At 40.3% G+C, this 15,466-nt stretch overlaps 3 non-coding genes across 3 annotated transcripts; 2 read left to right on the top strand and 1 right to left on the bottom strand.

The window, feature by feature from the left end:
* The first annotated feature begins 1,580 nt into the window (after positions 1-1,580).
* Positions 1,581-1,652, top strand: TRNAQ-CUG (transfer RNA glutamine (anticodon CUG)). The gene has a single exon. It is a non-coding gene; the product is annotated as a tRNA-Gln (tRNA).
* A 2,386-nt stretch (positions 1,653-4,038) lies between these two features.
* Positions 4,039-4,120, top strand: TRNAS-GCU (transfer RNA serine (anticodon GCU)). Its single transcript has one exon. It is a non-coding gene; the product is annotated as a tRNA-Ser (tRNA).
* A 3,706-nt stretch (positions 4,121-7,826) lies between these two features.
* Positions 7,827-7,898, bottom strand: TRNAM-CAU (transfer RNA methionine (anticodon CAU)). Its single transcript has one exon. It is a non-coding gene; the product is annotated as a tRNA-Met (tRNA).
* Between the last annotated feature and the right edge of the window lie 7,568 nt (positions 7,899-15,466).

The following is a 15,466-nucleotide window of genomic DNA, read 5'->3' as shown; positions in this document are numbered from 1 at the left end:
TGTGAGGAGAGTAGACATCAAGGTCACAAACTTGTTCCTCTCAACACATTGTTAATAAAGTCATTGGGTTTGCAGTGTAAAAACATCCCATTCTGGGCATTTGTGGTAAAAATGTGTAAAAAGGAGTTCTTAAATCTTCATGCTTTTCCCTATGTTTAAAAAATATTATTAATATTGATGACACTTTTAACAGAAATTAAGACATAAGTAATTCTCCAAGCCTAGACACAGAAATACTTATTTCCAACAATATTTCTCGAAGTCCAACAAGGGAGACCACGTCACATAGTAATTGTTAGCTCTTCGCGTTCTTAGTTCGCTCTGGAGCCAGACAACCTGGCTTGGATGCCCAGCTCTGCCATTTCCTGGATCGAGGCAATGTTTTTTCATCCCTAAAATGTACAAGGCCATGATGATGATGATGATGTTTACTTGTCGGGATTTTGTAGAATTCAATGAGAAAGTATGTAAGGCTCTTGAACGGCACCTGGCTGTGTTTGCGCTTTACCGTCGGTGCCCAAGAGGGGGCGCGCAGGCCTCGACTCCTGGCCTCAGGTGCTTAAAATCAGAAGACTTCAAATCCCACTAGGTCCGCTCTCATTGAGCTAGAATGCAACCCAAGTAAACGACTTTGAGGACAGCTATGTATTGTTATACCACCAAAGAAATTGCTCAAGATTCCTAATTAAACTTGTACGGAGAACCTTCGCGCTCTGAGCCAGTTAACGGTCAGCAGAAGAAGTTTACGAAGATGCTGAAACAGGACCCTCAATGAAAGTCATCCCAGGAACAGAAAGTCGTTTTGTGGATTTTCACAGTATGGTCCTGTGTGTGCCAGAAAGGGCTATGCGAGGCAGGGGCGGGGAATCTTTCTGAGTCCGTTTGGGGGTCTTTCCTGCTCGTATTTCCGGTTGGTGAGGGCAGAGTAGGAGGACGGCGGGCTGCGCTCTGTCCTTCTCCCTCCTTTTCGCCCCCGGAGTTGCGCTCTCAGGGCTTCTGGGATCCTCCTCCAGGCCCGTCATTCAAGCACACTGATTTCGATTTTTCCCTAAACGCCGACGTCTCTCCTGGGACCGGTAAAATCTTTCCTCAACGCGTCCGCAAAAGCGCCAGATATCACACTAGTTAAAGATGATTTTCGAGAAAGATAAGACCTGATAATGAAGCAGAGGGAAGGATCTCAGGTCTCTGCCTCGGGTTCCTCACCCGTAAAACAGCGATAACGGTCCCCGTCTCACAGGATAGTTGTGAGCCTTAGGTGAGCTAACAAAACACCTGTCACAAAGCCATAAACACCGTAAGGGCGCAGTCTTGTTCAAGGACTCCGCTGTTTTCCAGTGGGCCACAAGGTTCCGGAACCACTTGGGAGGAAATGCGGGGGAGGATTCCTGACGTTTGGAAGTCGGCGTTTTCCATTAAAACTCTGGTGTAAAAGGTGTTGTGTGCTGGCGTGTAACAGGTAACCATCCATGATTTAAATCCAGAGGAGGAAAAACCGAATGTACTGAGCTTTCAAATAACCACATTTAAGGATGAAGAATTAGGTCATCCTGGTCTTCAGAAAACCCTAAAAACAGCTGGGCCCCATGGTGTAATGGTTAGCACTCTGGACTCTGAATCCAGCGATCCGAGTTCAAATCTCGGTGGGACCTAGTTTTCTCTTTCTTTTTCTTATTCGGTCCCCATCACCTCTCTGCAACCCATTGTCTTGTTCTACAAATCTCTGCGCCCGATTTTATTCCTGATAGTCCCAAGTCAAATCTGCTGAACCCAGCCTCAGCAGTCACCAGCCAAAGGACAACTTAATGCTTGCTGTACACCACTTACTTCTTGAGGGAAAAAAAGAGAAATCTCGAAAGGAAATGCACAAGGAAGTCGCCTGAGCCTTCCTGGAGCTGGAAATCTCTAGAGAAGAGCGGCAGGTGAGAAGAGCGAGAGGAAATGCGGCGGTAGTCGTGGGCAGAGAAATTTAGAAACGGATTTACTCCCAGGCAATGGGTCTGAGAGAGTCGACGGAGGCCGAGAGAAAACTGTTCGCGGACAAGACACAAGGGGATCGCAGCCCAAATTCAGAGGTCTGGGTCGATTGACCAGGGGACGGGAAGCTATAACTGGCTATAGTCAATAGTCAGTGGACACGCTGCTTCGAGTTTGCACGAGCAAGCTTTTCTTGTTCGGAGAAGCGGGGAAATGAGCCGATTAACAGACTTCCTTTCGGAGGACAGACGTGTTGACTCCACGCCGCCGCGACCTTTCCCAACGAGGGGTCCGGGGGACTTTGCTGGGCGCGGGGCTCCTCGGGTCTCTCTGCAGTTGCTCGGCTCCCGCAGAGCTGGGACCCTCTTCTGCAGATTGCGGAAGCGCAGTCGCCCCAGGAATGGGGGGCCGTTTAGTTTTGGAGAGAGGCCCGGAGGGAAGACGGGAGCGGCGGGAAAGGCGAGAAGAGAGGAAATGCGGACAGGAAAAGTCAGCTCTAGCGTTCAGGAAGATGAGATGAGCGAGGGCGTCGGGCAGCGGAGCAACTTGGCAGCAACGTTGCGAGGCCGGAGATCGCGAGACCCACCAGGAAAAAGCGAAACTTTCCTAAACTGTGCCTTCCTGACCACGCCCCCGCTCCTCATGGATGTGAACGATCTCTACTTTTACACTCCCTTGCAAATGATGCTGTTCTATTACTTTTTATACAACATTTTAACTGTGGCTACGTTACCTCAGGGGTAAAAATATTCCCTGCCGACAAGCAAGAACAATTGGAAATATTGGTGTCTCTGAAGTCTCACCCCTAAACAAGACACGGCTCCGCCTCAGTTGTGTATTTTACGCGATTTCATGGAGGAGGAGTTGACAAATTCTTCGTCTACTCTCGACTAACAACATTACACTCTTAAAGAAAGGGAACATAAGCATATCATGGAAAGTTAGTGCTTTAATTTTTTTTACGATTATTCAGACGAGAAAATTATTCCTATTGACTTTTGTCAAAGAAAATAGATATCCATATTTTGTAAAACTATATTTTTACGTGGTTGCACGTCCCCTGGTAGCTATCATTTTTATTTGTTTATTACATTTAGTGGAAATGTATTGAAGATTCTACTTTAAAAAATGCAACTTAAATATAAAAGCACCTTTTGTAAGCCCCACACTTATTCAAAACCACAAACTAGTGGTCTTTTTGCTATTCATTTCCACCGAATTCTTCTTATTCCAGTCATAAGAAATTTTCATCCCCAGACACATGAATTAATGGGAACAAATATCCCCAGCCCTTTCACTAAAAGATGCATTTCCAATGCAGTTCTACTTTACATATATAATAAATGTTATCAAAACTATCTATTTATATCTTTTATTGTATGCTACTTTAAATGTGAAGGTAATTCAAGTCAGAAGTAAAACTCCTAAGCAGAGATTTATAGTCACTGGAAATAACTAAAAATTAAATTTCAATTTATATAAGTATTTTCTGTTACAGAGTGGCATCATAGGGTCTTTGAGAACAAAAATACATACTATTAGGATAAAATTCTGTGGCAGAAATGAAATGAAAATATGTTTGCAAGAGAAAACATATTCTCAAAAAAGTTTCAACTGTAATGGCTTAGTAAAAAGGACTGTAAGGAAAAAAGGGGGTGAGGGTGGGGGAAGAGGATGTATGGCCTAAGCTGAGATCTGATGAATGAGTAGAGAACCAAGGCAGGTGAAGTGAGGGCAGAGCAAGAAGACTAAAGCATGTTGAGGGTGGGAAAAGAGGAGATTATGGAGCCTGGGGAGAATAGAAAGAATTTCATCGTGACTGAAAGGCAAGTGTGAGTACTGAGGAAGGATGACAATAGAGGCTGGAGACGCTGGCAGGTTAGGAAAAGATTGTCAATGTGTGAAATACTCCCTTGAGAAAAGTGGGAAGAACTGGTTCTGTGTGAAAATTCTTTAAGATGACTGCAGTTTGAAGAACAGTACTACACATGAGGATCAAAGTGCAAGTGTTTTCCAAAAGGAAGACTTAAATGAGTATTCAAGAGACACACATTCCCGTGGGACGAGGTGGCCGAGTGGTTAAGGCGATGGACTGCTAATCCATTGTGCTCTGCACGCGTGGGTTCGAATCCCATCCTCGTCGACCCCTACTCTCAGCTTACACGAGTTGAGACACATATTTTCTGCTCCTGATTTCTGAGTTGATTGCTCAAAGAAAAGTACAAACTTTCCTGCTTCGCTTCCTCCCTCCTCCCTCTGCCCCCAATCGGGTAGTTTCCTTTCCTTCTCAGATATTCTAGTGTTCTTGCATGTCTGGCTGAGTGTAATACACTCTACTCTTAGAACACCACTTACTGCTTCTTCTTGTAACTTACCAAACATCAGGCACATGGATGTGCCGTGACCTTGTCCTGGGGACTCTTTGGAAAGGTGTCCCCATGGCGCAATCCCTCGTCACAATCACATCGAGGCTCAAATCGCAGAGCCAGAGGAGCCCAGGCTTCAGTCAGAACCCTGGCTACCCGCTCCTCTGAACAACTGACAGAAGTTTGCATATCACCTTCTTCATTTCTTCAAGTCAGAGTAATCCCTACCTTTCTTTGCTTATTGTTACAATGAAGCGCTTTGGAACCTCCTGTCTTCGATTTGCTTCAAAATGCTAGTTGGTGATTAGCGAATAGTAGAAGAAACAACACTGACAAAACATCGCTAATTGTTTAAGCTGGTTGGTAGGAACTTGAGTGTTCATTATACCATTCTTCTTAGTTTTTCAAATTTCCATTAAAAGGGTCTTAAACTTTTTATTTGGAAATAACTTCAAACTTATAAAAAGGACAATAGTACAAAGACCACCCATATGCTTTTTATTGGGATTCACCTATTAACATTTTATACCATTCCATCTCTCTCTCCCCATCTCAATCTCTATCTCTATCTCTGTATTTCTCTATTTTTCTCAGACCTATTTAAGAGTAAGTTGTATGTATCATGGCCCTTTGTTCTTAAATATTTAAGTGGATATTTCCTAAGAATAAAGATATTCTTTACACGTAACAACAGTATAATTATCGGTTCAGTATATTTAACATTGATATTGTTTTTAAAATAATTTTCAATTTTGTCAATTGACCCAATAATGCCCTTTGTAGCATTTTTTCCCTCCAGTACAGGATTCCATCTAGGATTAGATATTGCATTAGTTGTCCATAGCCCCTTAGTCTCCTTTAATCTAGAACAACTCTACTGCCTCTCTTTGTATCTTAAGATATTGACATTTTTGAAGAATACAGTAAGCACTCATATTTTTTCAAAAATAGAAGACTCCTTATTTGGGCTTTTGGTGATTTTTTTCCTCATAATTACATTCAGGTTATGCATCCCCAGCCAGAACACCATGTAAGTGATATGTCCTTCTCCAGGGTATCAAATCTGGAGGCATGCAATGTCCATTGCTTCTCATTAATGGGGTTAATTCTGATCACACAGTTAAGGTGATACATAGTATACTTTCCCCCCTTGCAACTAATAAGCAATCTGAAGGAGACATCTTAAGACCATGCAAATATCTTGCTCCCCATCAAAATTACCCCTCAGATTTAGCATCTATTGAGGATTCTTACCCGAACCAATCTTTATTATGATAGCTGCAAAATTATATTTCAACTCCAGCATTCTCTTCACGTTTACCAATCTGCACTTTGGCGTTCTATTGCAAATAAGAGTTCTCCCTCAACCTCCACTTATTTATGTATTTATTCTCAGTATGGGCTGGTGAAATCCTGTTTTTTCTGGTGGTTTACAATCATTATTGCCTTTAACTATTTTGGTACTCAAATTAACCCAGTTTTGGTCAGTGGTAGGCCCTTCAAGCTGATTACTGTGTCCTTCTGACAGTCTATGATCATGTTTTTGAGGACTTTCTTAATATCTGGCATAATAAGTTGTTCCAGGCTCGACTTGCATTGACTCTGTCCCAGTCCTAAAGTCAGTTATTTCTTAGAGGTGCCCTTTTAGTGAGGAATAGTGTTAGAGACCAATATCCAGGGTCTGGGTGTGCTTATCGCTTCTGGGGTATCCTTGCTTCTAGGACCTTTTAGCAAAAATATCTAAGAAATGTATGCATTTGCATACACATGCATAATAAATGTATAGACACATGCAAACATATATATGTGTGTATGCATATGCACATACATATGCATATTTTAGTAATCATGAGTTCACACTGATATCTCCAATTCTAGTCCATTCCCACAGGATTCTTTTTTATCTTCCCTCCACCTCATATTCGGATGTTCCTTTTTCTACAATGAGAACACTGGTTGAAGTGACACCAGCACATTTATTCATGAACTCTATCCTATAATACACCTATAATAGCTTCAAAATTGCTTTGTCCATGTGATAACAGAAAAGAAAACAATTAGAAAGAATCCAGGATTTGTTTGTATTTCTCTCCCTGCCTCAGTTTCCATGATAATAAATAACTTCGTTGGTACTTTCTTTTTTACCCTTATGTATGGTATGGTGTTCACTGCAAACACAACTGGATTCATTTCTTTCACTTTGCCTTCTGTTTTAGGGTATTTTTACACCTTCTCATAATAAAAAAAAAAAACCATGCTCAGGGAAGTGTCACTCCATCCCACATCCCTTCCACTCCATCTTCCCCATGACCACGACCCTTTTAGGTAATCAATTTCAGTGTTTTCTGATTTATCTTTCTATGTATATATATACGATATATAATCTTTTGCACTTTACTTTTTCTGTATTTAATGTCTCCTGGAAATTACTCCATATCAGTTAATGGACATCTTTTTTATTCATTCTCCTTTGTAGTACTCCATTGTGTACATGTACCAAAGCTATCCATCCAAGCTCCTAACCCTGGATACTTAAAGTTAGTCAAAATGCTTTTGGGGGGTAAGTAGGCAAAATAAGTTGAAGACTGTTAGTTTAGGGGACCTTTAAATAAGAACATCATCAAAGCAACAAAGTAAAGGAACAACACAGGTCTCTCCCCTGTCACCTTATTTCTACTTTTCCTTTTGATTTTTTAAAATTCTCATTATTTAAGGTGCTTCTTGTTTAGAGGAATCTATATTTTCTTGTCATAATGTAGGGACTCACTAGAGAACACTTTAATTAAACAATTTTTTGCAAATATCCTAAGACTTCTGTGTTTTGTTTTGCAGTTTTTTTTCCCTGAGTTTGCCCATGGGATCTTGATGCACAAACTTTTTTATTTTAATGTATTCCTTCCATTTTTCTCACCATTTCACATTTTTGCCTCTGTTTTTCACATGAAGTCCATAAAATGGTGTCTTCATGATTACTGCAACATGTATTGCTTTAGAGAAGGATTCTCAGAACATTCCCATTACCTTGATCTAAATTTGATAAATCATGCATAGGAGTGAATAAAGAAGTGACAATGAGCAGGAGACTCATGCCCAAGTAAAAATGCAATATAATCATTGGGCAGAAATCAATAAATATGTCTTTCTTTCAAGTGTAAAGAAAATATAAAACCATAACCAGAGACAAGTGTGTATTTCATTCGCTGGAAGACATAACACTGATCATTTGGAAGTTAACGGTAAATTTGTCACCTCTTCCTGAGTAAGAAGGGAGAGAGATTTGTCTCTTTTTTGAAATGAGTGAGAAGGGTGGGTTTTCCAAAAACAGGAAAAGCAGATGCTTAACAATTATTAGAGATTAGGTGATGGGTGGCAATACATTTTAGGAGTGGTCAAACAAGGACGCACAGCTGCAAATTGACTTTCTTCCCACTATCTTCTACCTGCAATGCTGGAGAAAGAATCTCTGTGTTATAAAAGCAACCATAGCAGAGGATGGTTTCGATCCATCGACCTCTGGGTTATGGGCCCAGCACGCTCCCGCTGCGCCACTCTGCTTGTTGGTTTTCCTGCCCTACTGTTTCCTTTAATTGTAGTATCATCAGCTATCTCACATTTCCTTATATAGATAAATTGTGGTTTGTTTACGAAACGGAATCCTATTTAACAGTAAGAAAAATGACCTCTGTGAATTATCATACATGTAATGACACGAATAACTGTAAATCTCAAAAGCATCATGCTGTGCAAAGAAATGCTACACAACAGGACATACTATATGATTCCACTTATGTGAAGTTCAAGAGCAGGCAAAACTATCTGGTAATAGAAATCAGAATAGTGATTAGCTTCCAGGATGTGGTATTGACGGGTAAAGAGACATAATGCAATTTTTCTGGAGCAATGGAAATGTTCTCAATCTTCACCCGGGTAGTGGTCGCACGGGAGTATACATATGCAAAGTTCATTGAGCTCTTCTACACTTAAGATCTTTGCATTTTACTGCACGCAAAATATACTTCAAAAAAGTACTGAAAAACGGGAACCACAGAGACATAATAACCAAGAAAGGAAGGGAAGGAGGGAGAGAAGGGAAGGAAAGGATGAAGGAAGGAAGAAAAGAAAAGAAAGTACCTTCTCTGTATACTTCAGGTAGCTAAGGCCACCAGAGGACAACTTCCAAAACTAAGTTGTAGAACCATGAAGTGGTCCTTAGAAGCAGGAGAAAATTCACAGCACTCTTTGGGGAAACTGCCTCCAGCTGACATCACCTTCTCAATGCAAAATGCCTCTTTGTCAAACCTTGCTTTCCTCCCAGGATGGTAGGTTTCCTCAAAACCCCTAATGCATGAAACAATGACAGATTTAATAGAGATGCAGGCTCTGATAGATTTGAAAGCATTCTCCTAAATAAGTAGAAAGGAAGTTTACTTTTAAAGTATTACTTTCAGGAATCCATTTCCTTCATAACAATTCTAAGAGGTGAAATAGGGAAGATCAAAACTAAAACAAGAGTATTCAGTTTCTGGAAGCACATTCTCAGACAGGTGAAAATTATGTCCTTTCATTCAGCTAAACATATTTTCAAGACTTATGTATGCAAAGACAGACTGAGGTTTTCTCTATGTTGTCCACAAGTCACAATTCCATCAACACTAGGAAATCTATAAGCTGTAAGTAGTGGTTGCTGAATTGGGAAGCTGGTCTTGCATTCCTTTGATAAAGAATGCTGCCCAAAGGCACATGCTCAGAAACTCTGTAATGCCACCTCTGAGAAGTTAGGGAGTCTCTAAAGTCTAGCTTCATGGTTTCTGTTAGGAAGCCACAAAGAGTAGAGCGAAAGCAAACCAAAAAAAAAAATATATATATATATATATGTGTGGTACTTCATAATGCAGACATTTGAGTAAGGAGAAAATACTGAGGAGAGAAGAAATAGTGAAGAGGCCAATCCTGATATGGCCCTCTACATAGCCAAATGCCCTTCACATGGTTTCTCCCCTAACTTAACCCAATGTGATGTGACTAGAACCTTGCATATGCCCAAAGAAAATGCTTTAATTTATAAGGTTGCAAAATGAAGCTGTCTGCTTCATCCCTGGCCGCACCTGTGAGGACAATATCACCTTGGTTAGAATTTCCTTCTTCCTCCTTAGCATGAAAACTATTTGCATTTTTTATGGTACAGTCCAGACTCCTGTAAAATGAGACCCCTAAAATACAAAAAATCTTGTCTCTACACTTGACAGATATATGTCTCGACTCTATTAGGATGTTCTACTTGAGCAGAAATCTCAGGTTATGGAAGAATAATAAAAAAATGAGAAGTTACAACCACACTGGAAACTTAGTTTTCTGAAGAATAGAAAAGTGTGTTTCATGTAGCATAGGCTTGCATGGTTTAAGAAAAAATTTGAGCCTTTAAAGATATACTGTTTGCCAAAGGCTAACTTTCTGTTTGTAACAATCTAGACATGAGGATGTCATTTTTTTATAATAGCACTTACTAGTTCTGTATTTAAAAGATAATAGTGGTACAAAGCTGATCAGAAAAGCTCTTAAATCAAAAAGAGTGGTCTGGTAGGTCACCGGGGGCTCCAACTGTATTATTGTGACTATTATTGTTAATTTTTTTGTCTTTCCTGTGGCTTGTTGATAAAACAACGTCTGCAAATCCAACAAATCCAACTAGCTCAGACGTCACACCCTTATTGCAAATAATTGCTTTTGTGGGGAGAAAAAGGAAGGTAATTGAAGGTGACACTGCATTAGAAAGTCTATCTTTTATGGGGTCATAAAATAGGATGAATCTTTCACTTGTGATGAACTAGTGGTTCCCAGGAGAACTGATTTATCAGAAAAAAAAAAAAAAAGATGCCATTTAAGATAAGATTCGACCAGATGCCTCCAGCCCAGATACCAAAAACCTCACTGGCATGAAGACCTGTCTTGAGATTCTCACCTTCAACCCCCTGGCAACAACGACATCTTAGCTTGATTCTAAAATGATCTGTAATCTGATATCTAACTGCTATGTGGCACCTCCCAGAAAGGAGATAATCATTTCTGAAAACTGCAGGATTTAGCATGTCTGAAGTCAAGGACAAGTAGAAAAGGAAACAGCTGAGGGAGGGCTTGGACAGCTCTCATCATCAACTCCAGATCTGTGGTTACAAGGCCAGAGATGGAGCAATTCACAAGAAGCTGAATATGCCCCCCCAAAACCAGCGTTTCTCCCTGCCTGAAGCTCACAAAGGGTTAGGAACACAGATCCAACATGAGAGTCACGAAATTAGCTCTCAGGCTGGAGTTCCTGTGGTGCACCTATCCTGAACACTGGCAGGTGGCTTGGAGCATAGCTCTGCTAAAAGACTCATTCCTCAGTTCCTCACCTTCGGCTGAGAATCCCTGTGTTCTGAGCAAGCTAATGAGGTAGCATGAGGGAGGAGAATCTGAAGCATAGAGTTGGATCCACAGAATGACAGAGGGATGATCATAGAAAAATGGGCTGGGAAGATATTTGAAGGTGTTGACAGGTGTTTTGCATGGAGGTGCAGGAGCTGTGGCAGATTCCAATAAATTTCTTGGTAAACTTACCAGGAGTGGTGACCAAATTGTGGTCAGAGCCATCTAAGTAAGCCAGTAGCTAGTAAGCCTGAGAGAGCCACTCCAAGCCATTTTCATCCATGAGGAGGGCAAAAGGGACAATTCTGAGAGAGAAAAGATCCTTAATGTCCCTTCCTCCTTAGTGCCTCCCCAAGTCAAAGGTGTTCTTTTCCAAGTTGCCTCAGTAGCTGTTTCGCTCCAGTGTATCTCACTCAGGTAGCTATAACTTTCCCTTTTTGTCAATCACCTCTTACTCACACTCAGACATTTCATTTGGAAGAGTCATTTTATGGTGAAAGAGGGACAAAGGTACTTTTATAAAACACAGGAACATATTATGTCTCCCATTTTTCCCACATGTAGGATCATTGTAGGGAGACTTGGCAAGCAATATACTCCTCCAGGTGTTCATTATCCTTATCTAAGAGCATGTCAGTCCAACAAGAGAATTCAGGTTGTTGAACCAGAATTAAGTTTGCATACCCTAAATCCCCTTTTGTCTAGGCTGCCACCCTGGGGCTGTTCTTAGGGAAAGGAAAGATATATCATGCTCTGGAACAGTCAGGTTCATTGAGGAGACAACTGGCTAGAGCTATGAGCATGGCCTTGAGTTCTGCCTACTGAGTTGAGTAACCACATGCATTTTTGGTTCTACATAGCTGTGTCTGAGTTTTAACAGCCACAGTAACCTGTAGACACCACGGGGTTTCAGCTTAGCTGAACCATCAGTGGTCCAGGCCTAGGCATTTAAGGAAATCTCTGTGAGTTGAGGGTTTCACTGAGGCAATGGCCCAGCTTCAAGTATCAAAGAAGGGGATGACATTTTCTTCAGAGGGATAGCTGCCATTTTTTCACCTAAAGCTGAGATGTTATTGGGGCCAAAATAGCTGTGTTCTTGAACATACTATTTCCATTTGGCATGCAATGCTTGTTGGTCTCTTTCTCCTTGTTAGTTGTTGAGCCTGAGTTGACTCACACCAAAATGGGAATATCAGGCTCCATGGATCAGGCATACGATTTCAATAAGAGCTCCATAACAAGCTAGTAGCTGCTGTTCACAAAGGGTGAATCTGACAGCATTGCCAGGGAGGCAGTGAGTCAAACACCCCAAGGAGTACCTCTGAGTGAGGGCTGCTGTCCTTTTCCAGAGACCCCCTCCAGCAAAACTATCAGTCACAGGGACTTGTAGTTCAAAGTAGCCATTAAGGTTGTGTGTCCCCAAAAGGGGATAGTGTGTCATGTAGCTTGCTGGACAGCTTCCAATGCACTCTGTTAATTTGGTCCCTACCAGATAAATGAAAGCTGCAGGAGCCTCTTGTTAGTAGACCTACCCTATAAGAAATGCTAAAGAAAATCCTTCAGGCTGAAATGAAAGGATACTATACAGCAACTTGAAGCTATATGAGGATATAGAGAAGAACAGTAAAAGTAACTACATAGGTAAATGTATAAGGTAGTATTATTATATATTTTTTGTAACTCCTATTTTTATTTCCCAATGACTTAGAAGGCAAATGCATAAAACAATAATTATAAATCTGTACTAAAGGGCACACAATGTATGAAGTAATTTGCGACAACAACATAAAGGAAGAGGCAGAGCTGTATAGGAGCAGTTTTTGTATTCTATTGAAGCTGAGTTGGTAAGTTGGTATCAACTCAAACCATCTTGTTATAAATTTAGGATGTTAATCATAATTTCCATGGTAAGAACTGAGAAATTATCTAAAAAATACACAAAACAAGAAATGAGAAGAGTATCAAAATGATACACTACAAAAAATCTATTACATACCAAAGACAGCAGTAATAGAAGAAAAGAGAAACAAAGAAGGTATAAGACATACAAAAAAGAAATAGCAAAGTGGTAGAAGTAAATCCTTCCCTATCAGTACTTTAAATGTAAATGGATTAAATTCTCTGAACAAAAGGCTGAGATTAGTACAATGAATTTTTTTAAATGATCCAATGATGTGCTGTCTATAAGAGCCTCACCTTAGATCCAAAGACACAATTAAATTGAAAGTGAAAGGATGGAAAAAGATATTCCATGAAAATAGTAACCAAAAGAAAGCTGGGGTGGCTATACTAATATTAGGCAAAATTTTTTTTTTTTTGAGGAAGATTAGCCCTGAGCTAACATCTGCTGCCAATTCTCCTCTTTTTGCTGAGGAAGGATGGCCCTGAGCTAACATCTGTGCCCATGTTCCTCTACTTTATATGTGGGATGCCTACCACAGCATGGCTTGTCAAGCAGTGCCATGTCCACGCCCAAGATCCGAACCAGCAAACCCCGGGCCACCAAAGTGGAACGTGTGCACTTAACTGCTGTGCCACTGGGCTAGCCCATAGACAAAATATCTTTAGTCAAAAAATTGCTATAATGCACAAAGAAGGACATTATATGTTGATAAAGGATCAATTCATCAAGAAGATATAACAAGTATAAAAATATATGCATCAAACAAACAGAGTCCCAAATATATAGGAAGTAAACATTGACAGAATTGAAGGGAGAAATAGAGAGTTCTACAGTCATGGTTGGTGACTTCAGTTTTAAATAATGGATAGAATATCTAGAAAGAAGATTGAGAAGGAAATAGAGAACTTAAACAATAGTATAAACCAACAAGACCTAATAGACATATGCGGAACACTATACCCAACAACCTCAAAATACACATTCTCAAGTGCACATGAAACATTCTCCAGAATGGACCTTGTATTAGGCCACAAAAAAAAGTCTCAATAAATTTTAGAAAGATTGAAATAATACAATACATCTTCTCTAACTACAACAGAGTGAAGTTAGAAATCAATAAGCAAAGCAAGAGTCTAAAGGTATTCTTCCATATATACCCAATAGTTCCACTTCAAGCTTCAATCCTTTGGAAATACAGATGTAGAAGCAGATTTCCAGGCAGAGATATTCATCTTAGCAATATTAGTAAAAATATTTGGAATGTATAAATAAACTATAATCTTCAGGTCAATGTAGCAAATATTTGTGAGCCTAATTTGTTTCTACTCTGGGCTCAGAACAGACATGAAGCTTATGGTCCCTAAGTGTCCTGTATTCAGTAGAATATATGGAACTTTTAGAAGTATATTTTCAAAGAACATTTGTCATAGTGAGAAAATGTGTATAATATTAAATAAAAAGTAACGTATTAAAATACATATATATAATATACCTTATGTAAAATAGAAGTTTTTTATTTCAATAAATCTTTTCTGAGTGCCTTCTACTGAACCATGCAATCCGTCACCAAGTTCTGCTCATTAATTCCTCCTCTCCCTACTGTCTCCTCATCCCAGCTGTCAACTACCTGGTTAGCAATCACCGTTAACTACCTAGTTCAAACTCACATCTTTAATGTTCATTGGTGTCTCCACAGTCTCCCACCAGTTCCCAAAGCTCCAGTCTGTCCCTATTTGATTCCGCCCTCAAGTGACAGCCAGAGTAGTCTAAGTCCAAGCTTTTATCTTTCCTGCTTAAAATCTTTCTATCACTATCCATTGTATTTAGAACACTGTCCATACTGCACTGCATGGTTTATAAGCATATCCATGATCTCCCCCTGCTGCTCCCCAGCTATGCCTGACTCCTTGGAGATTATCTCAATAGATCTGCTCTATCTTCCAGACCTGCTTGTGCACATGTTTTGTCTTTGGCCTGAAATGCCCTTCTCTACTTGATACCCAGAACACACACTTTAAGACAGAAGTCAAGTTTCAAGTCTTAGGTAAGATGACCCTCTGCCCTGCTTCCATTCCCCTGGTACTTGTCATTTGTATTGGAATCACTAGCTTACTTATCAGTCTCCCCACTAAATTGTAATCTCCAAAACAGAAGTTGTCCTCCACCTCTGAATGTCCTGTGCAAAGCACAATACAGGACATATAGTCATCACTAGATAAATGTTAAATAAATTATAATGTAGACAGCTGTAAACAATGCCTAATACTTTCTTCTGGTCCCCTTCTGTAAGATGACAATCTTGGGTCATGGGAGGCCTGGAAAAGTTGAAAGGGCATGGATATTTAGAATCAGACATACCCAGGTTAGAGTTCTAACTTTGGTAACTTGCTATAGTGAGGGAGAAGTGAGCACAGACGTTGGAGCCACTGGAGTTTGATCCTGAATCTAACCTTTACTGAGTGGGCTAGGGCAAGTTTCTTCACAGGTTTCTGCCTCCAAATTGATGAGTTTAACAGTAATTTACCATAGACTTATTTAAACAATTTATTTTTATTGTACCAGCCAATTTAAAATTGCTTATTTTTGCAATTAGGCGTCTTCCAAGATAACCGTAAAACAGGAGATAGATGTGTTCAGGGAGTCATTCTTGCCTTTTTTTTTTTTTCCATCAAGATGATAAGAAGTGCCGAGGAATATGTCACAGCTCACTCAGAGACCGCCCATTGGGTACAGAGCAGAAGTCAGCTTGGGAATCCGCTGTTCTTCCCTTTCTCCCTCTGTTCTCAGGCCCAAGAGGCTTCCGGCCCTGCCTCGTATA

Source organism: Equus asinus, chromosome 8, assembly GCF_041296235.1.
Source record: "Equus asinus isolate D_3611 breed Donkey chromosome 8, EquAss-T2T_v2, whole genome shotgun sequence".
Lineage (NCBI taxonomy): Eukaryota > Metazoa > Chordata > Mammalia > Perissodactyla > Equidae > Equus > Equus asinus.
Note: the sequence above shows the minus strand (reverse complement) of the source record. Positions and strands in the feature narration are given on the sequence as shown.